Source organism: Diabrotica undecimpunctata, chromosome 2 (genome assembly GCF_040954645.1).
Source record: "Diabrotica undecimpunctata isolate CICGRU chromosome 2, icDiaUnde3, whole genome shotgun sequence".
Taxonomy (NCBI): Eukaryota; Metazoa; Arthropoda; class Insecta; order Coleoptera; family Chrysomelidae; genus Diabrotica; species Diabrotica undecimpunctata.
Window position 1 is genome coordinate 21351993 of NC_092804.1, and position 15992 is coordinate 21367984.

The following is a 15992-nucleotide window of genomic DNA, read 5'->3' on the forward strand; positions in this document are numbered from 1 at the left end:
AAACGGGGTCAAATGTACCACTTGCCTGCGCATTTTAGGTCTCGGTAACAATTTTCAAACTGATTTTATTGTGATATTTTTATACCGATTGATTTGAAAATTTGTATGCTCACTTCTGTTACTATTCTAAAAAGCGTCAAGTAGAGTTTTCCTCAAAATTTTTCAAAAAAATTTCCCTAAATGAAAATTTTCGTAATTTTTTGAGGTAAAATTTAATTTGTAGAATCCTTTCGATTTTCTGTCAGTTATACCATGATTTTTTTCCAAAAATTTTCAAACGATTTTTCCGATAAGAAAAAAAAATTTAGAAAAACGTTTCTAAAACATTTGATAAACCTCTACGTCATCGTCTGAATCTTTTATAGAATATTTTGTAGTTTTAAAATGATATTATGATAATGTTTTTTTTTTCAAACTAAAGTCATATTTACTTTACAAATCACATTTTTTTCTTAAATACAAAATATCATAATAAAATATGTATAAAAATATCATAATAAAATCAGTTTGAAAATTGTTACCGAGACCTAAAATGCGCAGGTAAGTACTACATTTGACCCCGTTTTATGGCTCTCTGTACCAACCCAGCTGTCCGCCCTTTTGGATTTAGAGTTTTTAGGGGCTAAATAATAAGCCATGAAAATGGCGGACATATTACTTATCGTTAATTTTTCCCCAAAAAATTGCAACTTCACCCCTGTCCGCCACCCCTTATGTATCCACTCTCGCGTCCGCCCTTTGGGATTTCGTCTAGTTATACCAAGATCTTACTCTGGGCAAATGTTCAGCCATATTATCGATCGTTAATTTTTCCGAAAAAAATGACAACTTCATCCCTGTATAGCCACCCCCTGTACCACGAGGGGCGTCCGCCTGTAAGGCAAAGTCTTAACCCAGTTACAATGAATATATTCCAATAGAGAAATGTCATATTACTGATCAGTTCAAAATTTCGGCTCTATCTCTCCGACTATTAGGCAAGCTCCTCTTTCCTTTAAAGGAGACAGATAGTTGAACGATATTTTATACAATGTCTATCACCGGGTATGGATTTATTTTTGTCCAAGTTTTATATTGGTCCACTATTTCAAATGCAGTTCAAACAGACATATATTAAATTGTATGTTCCGTTTTAAATTGGTTCAATCTGTATATATATATATGTCTCTAGATATTGAAGACAAAAAGTTGAAAGCATTCGACTCCTTCGTATATCTAGGAACCGTTGTAACAACCTATAGATCTAAGTGATGTTATAAGTCACATTAGAAAGGAAAATTCTGCATTTTTAGCTCTACCCTATCTGGAAAAACAGATACATCTCCCGAAGTAAAAAGCTTAGCATCGTGTGAAGCACCAAGATGAAGCCTGTTTGGTCTCAGAGAAAGAGAAACAGTCTCAAGAAAACAGGAGAAAGCTGTGTTGAAATGCAGATAAGAGAAAGGAAGTTGAGGTGTCTTGACCACACTGAAACCAGAGCTAAAATCCTTAAGGAGTGAGAAGGCATGGTAGGTCGCGAGGTTCCTGGAGGAGGTACGAAGCATTGAAAAGATCTGGGGCGAGTTAAGAAACCTGGCTATGTTTACACACACGATATCTCAGTAAATAAGTAAATGTGATCTAAGAAGAATGACTTTACTCAAGTATCATCTCTCAATGGTTTACTGGAATTCTGTTCAATCTTCTCGCCACTCTGCTTTACGCTTCCTACCATCTCCCCTTTGGGTGTCCTCTTATTTTTCCCAATTTCTCGCTCCTTCAGTATTCGTTCTCTGTCAATCGCAAGATGTGACCAAGCTATCTAGCTCATTGAGCTTGTATTTTTGACGTAATTATTGGTTTCCCATACATCTTCATTTGTTTGCCTTCTTCAAATATTTTCTGCAATCTGTATTAATCCGATAATTTTTCTGAGATATTTCTTTACCAGATCTCTACTTTCTTTTCTTCCTGTTGGTTCATAATCCATGTTTCATTGGCATACATCACTGTGGGTTTTATTACTGTTTCATATACTTAAAATTCAGCTGTCCCTGACACATTTTAGGCTTTCAGTATTGAATTTAGATGAAAAGAATTTGCTTTATTTAAATAACATCATGGTAATTAAAGGTAGAAAATTTCTTTTGTCTCGTATGTTTTTACAAAATTATGGAATTTAAATGTAGATTTTCTACTTTCTAATAATTCTAATATCTTAGCGTCGGCGAAGAAAGTTAGTGAAAGAGATATAAATAAAAATAAATCGTTCCCAAGGAGAAGAACTCCATGGTTTTGAACAGAAGTGAAGGAAAAATGTAAAGAAAAGAAAAAGCTTACCTGAAATACATACCAAAACACAAGAGGCACCCCATAATTACAAGACAATTAAAAACAAAACACATTCACTTGTAAGAAAAATAAAAAATGATCACTGGAAACGCTTTGCGAAAGAGATAGAACTTGATTTTTACGGGTCTGCAAAAGGAAATATGACGCTTCATAGGAGGTCAAAAAACGGAGGTAAAGGAACTAATAGAGCCAAAACACATAGAAAATGATACGCGGATTGACTACCTAAAAAAGCTCTATGCGCAGAAAGAACAAACGACGCTAGAACCGGAAACACCCAGAAATTACCACAAATAAAGAACTTAATATAAATGAACAGGAAGTTCCGAAAATACTTGAAAATCTGAAGAACAGAAAAGCAGCAGGTAAAGACGGGATACCAAATGAACTACTGAAATATTGTGGAGCAGCAATGATAGAACAATTAACAACATTAATTATTAAAATTATAAAACACAATAAAATACCGGAATAATAAAGAATGAGCGAACTGATTCTACTATTCAAAAAAGGAGATAAAAAACAGCCAGAAAACTACAGAGGTATAAAATTGTTGAATACTACCCTAAAACTTACAACTAAATTTTACAAGTATTAACAAATCAGAGGATAGATTTAGCAGATGAACAACAGGGTTTTGGTAGTGGAAGATCGTGTACAGATGCAATATTCGTTATAAAGCAAATTACTGAGAAATCACTAGAGTATAATCATCATCATCATTGGTGCTACAGCCCTATAAAAGAGCCTCGACCTTCCTAAGTCTATTACGCCAGTCAGCTCTATCCATTGCCAACTGTTGCCAGTTTGCTGCGCCTATTTGTCTACCATCCTCATCTACACCATCCCTCCATCTGAGTTTTGGTCTACCCCTACTTCTACTTCCCACAGGTTGTGACATAAGGATTCTTCTAGGAGGGTTGTTCTGCTGTGATCTTGCCAGATTTCCTGCCCATCTTAGTCTTCCTATTTTTATAAAGGATACTACGTCTTTACCGCCAAATAGATGTTTATATCTGTGATATATCTCGTAGTTGTACTTCCTCCTACAAACACCATTTTACAGACGCCACCAAATATTCTTCTCAGGATCCTTCGTTCAAATATAAGCAGGAGATTTTCATCTGCCTTAGAAATGGTCCATGTCTCCGACCCATATGTCAACACTGGTTGTATAAGCGTTTTGTATATGGTTATTTTTGTTTTTTGGCTTAAGTTTCTGCTTCTCATATGTCTACCCAGTCCAAAATAGCATTTGTTTGCTAGGATTATTCTTCGCTTGATTTCTTCCGTCATGACGTTCTCCTTGGTGATCAGGGAGCCTAAGTATGTGAATTTGTCCACCACTTCAAAGGTAGAATTATCAATGTTTGTGGCTCTATTGTTGGGTGTTGATGCCATTATCTTAGTTTTATCTTCATTTACTTGCAGGCCCATATTTTTTGAGGCAATTGACAAGGTGGTATACATTTATTCTAGCTTGCGTGTTGTGCGGGCAACTAGATCAACATCATCTGCATATGCCAAAGTTTGGGATGATTTATTAAAAATGTTTCCTCTGCTGTCTATTTGGGCATCCCTGACCGCCCTTTCCAAAGCTATGTTGAAAAGGAGTCACGCCAGCGCATCTCCCTGTCGCAGCCCAACATGCGTTTCAAATGCCTGTGATTGTTCGTCCTGTATTTCGACTTTGCAAACAACTTTACGCATTGTAGCCTTAACCAATCTTATCAGTTTATCGGGGATGTGGAATTCATCCATGGCTTCATATAATTTATTTCTTAGGACACTATCATAGGCCGATTTAAAATCTACAAAAATATGGTATGTGTCGATATTGAATTCATCACTAGAGTATAATAGACCAGCATTTTTGTGTCTGATTGACCTAAACAAAGCGTGTGACAAAAAAATAATTCATCTTCTGTATAATAGATAAGTTCCCCTAAATATTATAAAAACTATCGAAAACATCTACCAAAACAATAAAATGGAAGTCAGAATAGATGGAACTTACAAAACCTATAGAAATAGGCAGCCGAATAAGACAAAGGGACTAATCGATCCCATACTCTTCAATTTAATCATGGATAAAATAATCAAAAGCATTAACAAAGGAAGAGGATACAGAATAGTAAACAAAGAAAGAAAAATACTGTTACGCAGACGACGCAATATTGATAGCACAAGATAAAGATAGTCTGCAAAGACTGGTCCACAGATTTAACATCAGTGCAAAAGAATTTAATATGACAATCTCATCTCAGAAAACTAAAACAATAGGAGTCAGCAAAAAACCAATCAGATGTAAAATAGCAATTTACGGCATCAGTATTAAACAAGCAATGAAAACAAAATTCCTGGGAATCGCACTGTCCAGCTATGGAGACCTGGACAAAGAAGTGACGGATCAAGTACAAAAAGCAAATAGACTGGCAATATGCCTTAATAACACTATATGACGAAACAGGTACATTAACACTGAGATGAAGTCAAGAATTTATAAAGCCAGTGTAAGACCAATAATGACATATGCCTCAGAAACAAGACCCGATACACCCACAACGCAAAGGCTACTGGAAACGGAATAGATGAGAGTACTGAGAAGAATTACAGGAAATACGCAGAGAGATCGAAAGAGAAGTGAAGATATTAGAAGAAAATGTAACGTACAGTGTATAAATGAATGGACATAAAATAGAAAAAATAAAATAACCACATAAGCAGAATAGAGGAGACGCGTGTCATCAAAATAGTAAGAGATAAGTCACCAATCGGCAGAAGAAGTATCGGACGACCGCGCAAAAGATGGAGTGACAACCTTACATAGAGCTATTAATCCACCAATGAACAAGCAGAATTGCTTATAAAGAGGAAGAAGAAAAAGAAAGTAGATTTTCTAGAAGATTTTCTAGAAAAGAGCACAGTTTGATTGGTTGAAAAGAAACTATGATAGAGATTGAAGGAAATGTTTAGAAGCCGAAAGGATAGGGATCTGCTATTTGGCTTCCAGCGAGAGAATATCAAATCCAGGAAATATCGTGTCGGTAGTTTTTTTTTTAAACGGTGAAAAAAATTTTAATTAGTGAGCAATCGTGTAAATGAAAGTGAGAACAGTGCTACTATTTGATTCCTGAGTTGGAGAATTGTCAGTATCAAAAAGTTTGCAGAATTTGTAAGTACTAACAAATTACTATTCCTCGGGTGATTTATAGTTAACGAGAGTTTGGCAGCCAAATGGAGATAGAAACGTTTGTTAGTTTTAGTTTGTTAGTTTTTTGCTAGGGAGCTAATTAAAGTGAATCCTTTTAGTAAAGTACAGGGCAAATTGAGACGAGACAATTAGTTGAACTAAAGTTCAGCACAAGAAAACCACAGGTATGATTTTTTTGTGTTAATTTTATGTGTAAAATCTATATAATTTAGAGTAACATTAATTTCTAACGGATTTATTTATTTGTATAAAAATTTTCAAAGGTATTTTATCATTATATTTTAATTGTATTGCACAAATTTGAATTCCTTTACGTATTTCCTTCCACTCCTCTTGTTATCGAACATTATAAAAGGTAAAGGTATTTCTGAGCTCAAATGAGAACCCTGAGATGAGAAAACATATAATTATTAGTTTGGGGTTCGTAATAAAAATTAATCACGTATTCATAACACAATTCATTAATGTTTTTTTGTTTTTGGTTACCTAATTATATGTTACTTAATCAGCTAATTTGCTGTTAATTGATTTCAAAATTCCAATATTATATATATATATATATATATATATATATATATATATATATATATATATATATATATATATATATATATATATATATATATATTGTTATGATATGTAAAATCGAGAAAAATATTGGTTTGTTTAAAAATATTTCAAAATTCAAAAACATTAAAATAATTCAGATAAGTAGGATAATATCCAACAAACATTTCGAAGAAGGAGAGTTATTAAATTCTTGGATTACCTGTACTAAACAAAATGTAAGCTTTGCATAAATTATTTCTTTGTTATACTTGAGTGACCCGCATAATTTTAAGTGAAAACAAAAAGACAATTGAACGGGGTTTTCCAAAATACATTAATGCAGTGATTAGAGACAAATAGAAGAGATTTTAGAAAGAGGTTTTTGTTAGTTTTTAAGAATTATAGAAAATATTATTTGTAAATAAGTTTTAGGAAATTTTATAATTATAGGTAAAAATTTGTTTGTTATCGAAATGAAAAAATGGGGGAATTGTGACGAGTTTTGATTGGCGGAGATTGAAAAAGGTGGGATAAGTATGAGAGTTTGGCTAGATTTAGGAGAGCAAAAAGAAGAGCAGTTGGTTTTCCAAGTCGGTAAGAGGAACAGTGTTTGTTCTCTGGTGTGGTTCCCAAGAAGTAGCAAGCAGTAGTGTTGAATGTTAGTGAGTTTTTGTGGAGTTAGTGTATCTGACAGAAGCTGAAGCAGCAAAATATTGTAAGTCATATTTTCCTACTTATATTCCAAGAGTCACTGTTCAGGCCAACGAGAGATTCAGTTTATCGTAAAGAGAAGATATTCCAAGAGTCATTTTTCACTCGGGCCAACGAGAGATTCAGTTTATCGAGAGGAGAAAGGCTATCATAATTTGAATGATTGTTGCTTTTGAAGGAGATCATTAAGGACGATATACTTGCAACAATCTGTTGTAAGATTGCTGATTACATAGGGAGCGGTTGAGAGGAGATAATACAGTCTACAAGGAACAAGGATTTGGACCACTCATCATCAGAGAGAGATATTTTTGTTTCCTGCAGTTTTTTTTTCTTTTATTGATAACACAATTTTTACACGTAATTTAGAAAGGATATAAATATTTTGATTAGGAGAGTTAGAATAGTTTGGGATTTTGAGTTTTCAATTAATATTGTTTGTACCATTAATTTTGATTGTTCATGTACGGAGAACAAAATTTTGAGAATCCTTATATGAGATTTGTTTATTGAAAACTTTTGAGTGTGAATTATTTCATTATTTTTATTTCAATATATAGTGTTAGATCATATGTGTTTTTTATTATTCCGGTATTCTCTGGACCTTACCTTTCACATGTAATAGCATAGATATTGAAGCACGAATTTAACCCTGAGATAAAAGAATTAAAAATTGTGATAGAGTCATAATCATATCATTTAAATAAGTTTAATTAATCAAAAATTAATTAGCTAATTATTGCTTGGCGCACCAAGACTTTAAATATCACAATAACTGGCTTCCAAAACGTGGGGCTTGAAAATATCGCAGCTTTACATTTGAAGGAAGGGAAAGAGATCTGGAATAAGTACAGGTGATCCAGAGATAAAAACATATAACATTGAGGGAATTTGAATTTGAAAGTATTTTGACAATTTTTCCAGAGAATATAAATTTGATTTATTGATTGATCGTAGTTAGTGGATATTTACTGCTATTGAATTATTTGATTTTATTTTCTTTACCAATCGTACATTTGATATTTATTTTGAATTATTTGAATTTTACTGATTGCATATTTGATATTTGTCGTGAAAATTTAATACATTTGGGGAGAAATATTGTCGTGTTCTGAAACATATAGAGTGTTGTAAAATTTCACATTTGGCGGGGACAAAAACAGTAACGAAAAGAAACAACATGTCGACCACAAGGAGTCAAAGCAAAATGCAAGAAAGGAAGGAGGATAACAGAGAAGAGGAAACAATTGTTGAAGAAGGATCGGATAATGAAGGAAATATTACAAGAGTTGAGGAAAAAAAAGAATTATCAGGAATAGAGAAATTATTAGCAATGATGCAAATACAGACACAAACAATGAATGAAACATCAAAGAAAATGGATAGAAATCAACAAGAAACAAAACAAACAATGGAAGAAAACCAACGGGAAACAAGACAAGCAATAGAACTAAATAACAGGAATATAGAGCAGCGTTTGGAAAACTATGAACAAGAAATTAAAGGATGTGTTGAGGGGATAAAGAAAGAACTGATACAACAGATAGAAGAAATAACCATAAAGAATGCAAAACAAGAGACAGAGATAAAAGATATCCAAAATACGATGAAGGAAATAAAGATTGTCCAGAAAAAGGAATTAGAACAGTTAGAAGAAAAATTTGAAATGGCGCTACAAGAAGACAGGAAGGACGTAGAAAGAAGATTAAAGCAAAATGAAAAACAAATGGCAGAAATTGAACTAAGAGGGGTAGAGAGAAAAGAAGTTATCATCCATGGAACAAGCGAGGCGAAAATACAATTTGGCGGGGATATTCGGAAAACACACCCAGTACCGTTTGTTAAAAATCTGAAAACCAAATTACAACATATTAGATATTTTGACGATTGCAAAGAAACAATTAGAAACCATTTGAAAGAAGGAGCAGCGTTATGGTATGAAAGCAAGGAAGATGAGTTTGAAAATTGGACAGATTTTGAAAATAAATTTCTCAACTATTTCTGGGGGAAAAATAAACAGAGAGAAATCAACCAAGAGCTACAGAATGGAAAATATCACGAAAAAATGGGAATATCTGAAGAAAGATATGCTTTGCAGATATATAACAATTCAAAATATCTAGAATACAAATATTCTACCGAACAGCTGGTAGAAATGATCAGCAGACATTTTGAGGAAACGTTGGAAGATCACGTGATTTTGAGAAACTATCAAGATATTGATAGTTTGTGCCAATTCCTTCAATTAAAAGAAGCGAAAAGAAAAGAAATGAGAAATAGAAGACAACATGACCAATATAATGGAGCGGAAAGAAGATATTCATCAAATTATGACCAGAGAAACCGACATCCCAGATCAACAAACGAATATAGGCCGAGAAATTACAATAATTACAATAGACAACAAAATTACGATAACCGGAATGATACACAAAATAGAACAAATGAAAATCACAACAGGAATAGAGATGCACAAAATCCTCCGAATAGGAATACGAACGAACAAAGGGACGATAGAAATAATCAGAGATTCCAACGACAAAACAGAAGAGAGATGAATCATGTGGCAATAGAAAAGAAGGAAGAAGAAGTATTCAATGAATCCAGACAGGATTTTCAATAAGGCATCCACTAAACAAAAGTAAAAAACTCTCCGGTATATTTTGTCACCCGAGAGAGTTTATACAGTTGGCGGGAAACGAAAAACAAAATTCTAATTCCAGTCTAATTTTTTTAGATGCATTTATAAAACATAAAGCGATTAAAATTCTGATTGATTCTGGATCGAAAATTTCGTTAATCAATAAAAAACTAGTAAAAGAATTAAATATGGACAGATTTGTGTATAAGATTCCGAGGGTTGCTTTAGTGGGTGCAAATAATAAAAAATTGACGACAGTAAACGAAGGTTTAGGAGTACGGATCAGAGTGGGAGACCAATTCTATATTATGCAATGTGTGGTGATCGAAGATCTAAATCATGATATGATAGCGGGAATTGATGAATTGAGTGAAAAACATATCACCATCAATTTTTCGGAAAATCAACTGGAAATCAGAGCAGAACCAGACAACATAGAAGAAGAAAAGGAAACAGATAGGAGAAAATTTTCTGAAAGGATAAATGGACAAGAAAAACATAAAGAAATCAATATGACGGTAGAGGATAAATCGAAAGCTCAAGAAAAAAATCAATCCGAAGAGGAAAAGAGAATAAAAAAAAAAGAAGAAGAGTTCGAAAAGAAAGCAGGAAAAAAAGGAAGTTATAAGCAGAAAAATGGAAGGAGCCGAAACATGGTGCTCGGAATACCAGATAGAAATTAAAGATAAAAAAAAAATAGAAGAAGAAATAACGGAAGAGGACAGAGAAGAAATGGCAATTATGGACGAGAATCCAGAATTTTGTGAAGAAGTAATACGGACAGTGAACACATGTGAACAAACTGAGGATGAAAGAAAAATAATATGTGGAGAAAACATGGAGAAGGAAATAGAGAAGATTTTAGAAAATTATGGAGATCTCATTAATGAAGAAAGCCGAGTGGCTAAAAATTATGAACATTCTTTTAAAGTTAAAAACTTAGAAAATTTTAAATCGAAAACATATCCAATCCCGTATAAATACAGGCAAAGCGTCGGACAGGAAATTGAAAATATGATCAAAGACAAGGTGATCGAAAGATGTGACTCTCCATATATCAACCCGATAGTATGCGTAAAAAAATCAAATGGTGATTTGCGATTATGTTTAGATGCAAGAAACATTAATTCGCACACAATCGCGCAATACGAAGCGCCTTTGAACATAGAAGCCATTTTTGGACGAATCACAGGATCACACATTTTCTCCAAAATCGATTTGAAACACAGTTTTTGGTTAATACCTTTGGCAGAAAAGTGTCGAAATTATACCGCTTTTTCTATCGACGGAGTGGTGTACCGATTTAGGGTAGTACCATTTGGACTACAAAGTGCATGCGCTGCTTTGGTTCGCGCATTACACACAATTTTAAATAGGCATGGAGAATTTGTTGTACATTACATAGATGATTTATTAATTTTCTCACCGGATATAACAAGCCATCTACGACATATTCATACTGTTCTCGAAGAACTTGATCAAGCCGGATTAAAATTAAATATTCAAAAGTGTCAGTTTTTCCAAAAAGAGGTATTGTATTTAGGATTCAAATTAGACACAAAAGGGATTTGTCTTGCAAAAGATAGAATTGAAGTCATAAACAACTACCCTAGGCCAACCAATTTAAAAACTTTGCGGGGATTTTTAGGAATGGTAAACTATTTCAAAAAGCTGATACCAGACCTCAGTACAAAAGAAATACCGCTAATAGCATTACTTAAGAAAAATGTCAGATGGAAATGGGGAACGGAACAAGAAATCGCTTTCAAAAATTTAAAAGGAGCGTTTTCCACAGCTGTAAGAGTGCACCACCCAAGATATGAGCAACCTTTCATTCTCAGGACCGATGCTTCCATAAAAAAATTTGCAGGGGTGTTATCACAGATACAAGACAATATAGAGGTGCCAATATGTTTTGTTTCCCGTGTAACCAAAACGTATGAGAGAAAATACAGCGTTACTGAATTAGAGTTTGCCAGTGTGTTATTTTGTGTAAACAAATTACGTTTTTACCTACTTGGGGCAAGATTCACCATTGAAACGGACCACGCAGCGTTGATACACATAATGAAAAATAGGTTGGTAAATAATAGAATTCATAGGGGCATTCTTTTACTCCAAGAATATGATTTTGAATTTAAATATATCAAAGGAACGGACAATATTTTGGCTGATGCGTTGACGAGAGATGAACAATTCCGCAAAGAGGATCACAAAACTCTCCACGTAGGCATGAACATAATGAGAGAAGAAGCAGGCTTATTTTCGTTGGCCAAAATCAGGGAAAATCAGGAAGAATTGAATGAAAGAGAAAAGCAAAGGGCTGAACAAGAAAATAACCTATATTTTAAGAGGGTCGATGGTAAAGAACTCTATGTAATCACGGAGCAAATGGCAAAAGAAGTTTTTTTAAAGTTACACTGTGACAACGGACATATTGGAAGTAGAAAGGTGTGGCTTATGTTCAGGGAGAACTATATTTGTCGACAGGACTATACAATAGCCAAAGAGGTGACTCGAAATTGTGTGACATGCCAAAAGTGTAAAAGTAGGAACTTTAAAAATGAAAACGTCACAAAAAACGTCGTAGCTCGGAAGAAACTGGATATTGTTGCTATTGATATGTTGAGCGATTTGATACCAACAACTCAAAGGAATAAACACATATTAGTTATGGTGGATCTTTTCTCAAAATATGTTAAATTGTACGCATGCAGAACCACAAAAGGAATTGAAATACTTAGGAAGATAGACAATTTTATAGAAACGGTGGGAAGACCAGACAATATTTTATTGGACAATGCGACATATTTTAGGAACGAACGTTTTAAAAGGGAATTAATACAAAATTTATAAGCATCCGTCATCCACAGAGCAACCCATCGGAGCGTTTTATACAAGAAGTCACAAAATTTCTACGAATTGCCGCGGAAGAACATCATCGACATTGGGACAGAAAAGTATTTGAGATCGAGACCTATTTGAATTGTGCTCCAAATACGGTTACCAAAGAGACGCCTTTATATATAATGAAAGGAACAATGCCTACAAGACCGTGGGAAGACACCGCCCCCAGACAATACGAAGAAGTGATCGAGTTGGTTCAAAGAAGATTGAGACGAAGTGGAGAGAAATATCTCCAAAGACAAGAGAGAACCCGAAGAAGAAGGCCGATCAAATTCCAGAAAGGAGATAAAGTCTTAGTGAAGGCACTGAGGGTGTCGAATTTACAAAATGGTATTTGTGCTAAATTGATGCCGATATTTGAAGGTCCATATAGGGTCAATACGGAAAATGGGGTAAATAGTTATGAATTAGCGCACATAGAGACAGGAAATATACGGGGTATTTTTAACATTCACGACATCTATCAATATCATGAATAGATTTTAATAACATAGTGAAATAATTTGATCCTAGAAAACTTTTGTCATTTTTAAAATTTAACAAAGAGTTTTCGGCAGATCAAATGGCGGGGATTTGTTATGATATGTAAAATCGAGAAAAATATTGGTTTGTTTAAAAATATTTCAAAATTCAAAAACATTAAAATAATTCAGATAAGTAGGATAATATCCAACAAACATTTCGAAGAAGGAGAGTTATTAAATTCTTGGATTACCTGTACTAAACAAAATGTAAGCTTTGCATAAATTATTTCTTTGTTATACTTGAGTGACCCGCATAATTTTAAGTGAAAACAAAAAGACAATTGAACGGGGTTTTCCAAAATACATTAATGCAGTGATTAGAGACAAATAGAAGAGATTTTAGAAAGAGGTTTTTGTTAGTTTTTAAGAATTATAGAAAATATTATTTGTAAATAAGTTTTAGGAAATTTTATAATTATAGGTAAAAATTTGTTTGTTATCGAAATGAAAAAATGGGGGAATTGTGACGAGTTTTGATTGGCGGAGATTGAAAAAGGTGGGATAAGTATGAGAGTTTGGCTAGATTTAGGAGAGCAAAAAGAAGAGCAGTTGGTTTTCCAAGTCGGTAAGAGGAACAGTGTTTGTTCTCTGGTGTGGTTCCCAAGAAGTAGCAAGCAGTAGTGTTGAATGTTAGTGAGTTTTTGTGGAGTTAGTGTATCTGACAGAAGCTGAAGCAGCAAAATATTGTAAGTCATATTTTCCTACTTATATTCCAAGAGTCACTGTTCAGGCCAACGAGAGATTCAGTTTATCGTAAAGAGAAGATATTCCAAGAGTCATTTTTCACTCGGGCCAACGAGAGATTCAGTTTATCGAGAGGAGAAAGGCTATCATAATTTGAATGATTGTTGCTTTTGAAGGAGATCATTAAGGACGATATACTTGCAACAATCTGTTGTAAGATTGCTGATTACATAGGGAGCGGTTGAGAGGAGATAATACAGTCTACAAGGAACAAGGATTTGGACCACTCATCATCAGAGAGAGATATTTTTGTTTCCTGCAGTTTTTTTTTCTTTTATTGATAACACAATTTTTACACGTAATTTAGAAAGGATATAAATATTTTGATTAGGAGAGTAAGAATAGTTTGGGATTTTGAGTTTTCAATTAAATTGTTTGTACCATTAATTTTGATTGTTCATGTACGGAGAACAAAATTTTGAGAATCCTTATATGAGATTTGTTTATTGAAAACTTTTGAGTGTGAATTATTTCATTATTTTTATTTCAATATATAGTGTTAGATCATATGTGTTTTTTATTATTCCGGTATTCTCTGGACCTTACCTTTCACATGTAATAGCATAGATATTGAAGCACGAATTTAACCCTGAGATAAAAGAATTAAAAATTGTGATAGAGTCATAATCATATCATTTAAATAATTTTAATTAATCAAAAATTAATTAGCTAATTATTGCTTGGCGCACCAAGACTTTAAATATCACAATAATATATATATATATATATATATATATATATATATATATATATATATATATATATATATATATATTAGTTTTGAGTTTCTTGAACCGTACTATATTTAATATAAAATTGGTATTTCTTGGGTTTAAGTTCAATAAAATATATATTACATGTGGAACTAGATTTTATTTTCCATAGAAATCAATGTTTCGGCAGGAAACCCTTAACCCTTGCCTTTGTCAAGATTCTAAAATGTACATGTATAAGGACAAACAGTTATTGTAAAATATGTATATATATATATATATATATATATATATATATATATATATATATATATATATATATATATATATATATATGACTTACCAAAACGTAAAAGGGGACACAAACATTTAATGGACTGACAAATAAAAGTTGATATCTGATATCTCATGGTTTACTGTCATTAGTATATGATTATTTACTATAATTATTATATACAGTAAATAATTATATAAATCAGTCATATCAATAAGTCTTTGTATATTTCTCAACATTATAAAACTACCGATCCAACTTTTAATTGAAGATTGTGAGGTGGCAATCCTGGTAAATCCAGCGAGTTTAAAAATTCAGGCGGATAGTTGACGACATCACCTTGGTTAGTAGCCGAATCAACTGATTTATATATTCAATGAATTTTGAAATTTAATTCATTTATATCTGTGTCTTTGCAGTAAATATAAACCGTTTGCTAAACCAATCATGGTTTCTGTAATTTTGTGCAACATCTGGAAACATCTTTTGAATAAGTTCATCTTTTAATCGAGTTAACTGACAAACACTTTGAGGGAAGTTAATGCAACCAGTCAAGGTGTCTATAGGAAATTTGTCAATGAGTTTTTTAGAGAATATGTCTCCAGATTGGTCATTTTGCAACTCGACACGCATATTCTTGCTTAAGTGTAATACCTTGACATGTTTCCACAAATTGGAGGACTTTAAACTTGCATTGAGTTCATCAGCTGGCGTTGATCGTGGAATCACTACGAAAATCTATGTAGATCTTGTAAGGTTCTATCCAAAGGCTCCAAAGATTTTTTATGTGCCATCGTGCATTCATCCCAAACCATCAATTCACATTGCTGCAAAACCTTTGCCATTGCAAAGTTCTTCGAATTGTTGCAGGTTGGAGTTTCGTTGCTTTGCATGTATAATGGCAATCACCTTCAAGCAAAATTGCTGCGATTCCCGACGAAGCGAGTACAAGTTCAATTTTATTTTGTGAGCGAATTGTTGCTAATATCAATAAAATCAAAAACAGTTTTTCCTGTACCACCAGGTGCATCTAAAAAGTAAATACCTCCTGTTTTATCATTTGTTACTTTAATAGTGTATTTACTTTAAAAGTGTATCAAATACATACTTCTGTTGTTTATTCAATAGTTGAAGATTTGTTTGAATTAATTCTTTTAAAGTGTTCACCGGACCGATCAGACCGCTTCGAAAATATTTGTATGAGAAAAGAAAAGGGCTGTTTTAGGGTTTTCTCGGAAGATATTCTCATTTTTCCCGCCGTAAAATCCATTCTTAGACTTCAAGGAACATTTTAAAAAAAGAATTATTAAGATTGATCCATGCGTTGTTGAGTTATGCGCTTACCAACACATTTTGCGATTCATTTTTATATTATAGATAAAAC

General features: G+C 33.1%; 1 protein-coding gene across 1 annotated transcript in view; it reads right to left on the bottom strand.

The window, feature by feature from the left end:
• The window catches only part of Syn (synapsin), a 340086-nt gene that overhangs the window by 42525 nt on the left and 281569 nt on the right, over positions 1-15992 (bottom strand). The window lies entirely within an intron of this gene.